Source organism: Colobus angolensis, unplaced genomic scaffold, assembly GCF_000951035.1.
Source record: "Colobus angolensis palliatus isolate OR3802 unplaced genomic scaffold, Cang.pa_1.0 Scaffold124, whole genome shotgun sequence".
Lineage (NCBI taxonomy): Eukaryota > Metazoa > Chordata > Mammalia > Primates > Cercopithecidae > Colobus > Colobus angolensis.
This window is the reverse complement of record NW_012113586.1, coordinates 4926696-4928663: the sequence shown is the minus strand read 5'-3', so window position 1 is coordinate 4928663 and position 1968 is coordinate 4926696.

Below are 1968 nucleotides of genomic sequence, written 5' to 3'. Positions count from 1 at the left end.
AGTTAATGGGTGCAGCACACCAACATGGCACATGTATACATATGTAACAAACCTGCACGTTGTGCACATGTACCCTAGAACTTAAAATATAATAATAAGAAAAAAGAAAGTTGTGCTTTGTGTATTCAAGATCTTTGATGATCTGCTAAAATCCTTGTATATGACAGAATTTTCCCAATTTTCTGCAAAACAGAAATTAATTATTTTGATTGAAAGTAATAATAATATAGGTGGCTAAAACTATATCAGAACAATAGTAACAAGGAAAATAACCTCTATGTTTATTTTTCAAATGAAAAGGAATAGTCCTAAAGTAACAGTTCCTTCCAGGCAGAGGAAGAAAGAGCATAATGAAGGACAAAGCTCAAGCAGAATGAACAGCATTTGCCTTGGTTTAAAGCATCTGAGTCTGAAAAGAAATTAAGAACTCCACTAAAATTTTGACAAACTTTGGTCAGTTTTGATGGACCTGCTTTCTTGGTTAATTGATTAATGATTTCATTAACAATGTGAAAGGTTATTAATTATCATCTCTGTAATCTGCCTACAGATAAAAATTCTATGTCTTAGAATAATTTCCTGTGTTTTTGTTGACTTTATGATTATTAAAAAAAATAGAAGTACTAAGTTTCTGTGGAGCTGTATTATTTTCTTTGGTTTATTTTTAAATATTTTATTATAATTAAGTCAAGTTGCTAAATGTTGCTCCACAGTCACCCAAGACCCTCTCTACATCAAGTGATCAATTCTCTTCCTACAACCTTCTTGAATTTCCTCTCCCAAGATCAGGCCCTACATTTAGAACAAATAAAAAGTAATATTTTCAGAATATTATTTATACCTAGAACTATTATTAAGATAACCCTGGGGCATGCCCAAGATGGCCGAATAGGAACAGCTCCAGTCTCCAGCTCCCAGCTTGAGTGACACAGAAGATGAGTGATTTCTGCATTTTCAACTGAGGTACTGGGTTCATCTCACTGGGGTGTGTCACACAGTTGGTGCTGGTCAGCGGGTGCAGCCCGACGAGCGAGAGCTGAAGCAGGGCGAGGCATCACCTCACCTGGGAAGCACAAGGGGGAAGGGAATTCCTTTTCCTAGCCATGGAAATTGAGAAACACAACACCTGGAAAATTGGGTAACTCCCACCCTAATACTGCACTTTACCAAGGGTCTTAGCAAACGGCACACCAGGAGATTATATCCCACACATGGCCCAGAGGGTCCCACGCCCACAGAGCCTCCCTCATTGCTAGCACAGCAGTCTGAGATCTAAGTGCAAGGTGGCAGCGAGGCTGGGGGAGGGGCACCCGCCATTGCTGAGGCTTAAGTAGGTAAACAAAGTCACCATGAAGCTCGAATTGGGTGGAGCCCACCACAGCTCAAGGAGGCTGGCCTGCCTCTGTAGACTCCTCCTCTGGGGACAGGGCATAGCTAAACAAAAAGCAGCAGAAACCTCGGCAGAGGTAAACACCCCTGTCTGACAGCTTTGAAGAGAGCAGTGGATCTCCCAGCACGGAGGTTGAGATCTGAGAACAGACAGACTGCCTGCTCAAGTGGGTCCCTGACTCCTGAGTAGCCTAACTGGGAGACATCCCCCACTAGGTGCAGACCAGCACCTCACACCTCACACGGCGGGGTACACCCCTGAGACAAAGCTTCCAGAGCAAGAATCAGACAGCAACACTCGCTGTTCAGCAATATTATATCTTCTGCAGCGTCCACTGCTGATACCCAGGCAAACAGAGTCTGGAGTGGACCTCAACCAAACTCCAGCAGACCTACAGCTGAGGGTCCTGACTATTAGAAGGAAAACTAACAAACAGAAAGGACACCCACACCAAAACCCCATCAGTACGTCACCATCACCAAAGACCAAAGGCAGATAAAACCACAAAGATGGGGAAGAAGCAGTGCAGAAAAGCTGGAAATTCAAAAAATCGGAGCGCATCTCCCCCTCCAAAGGAA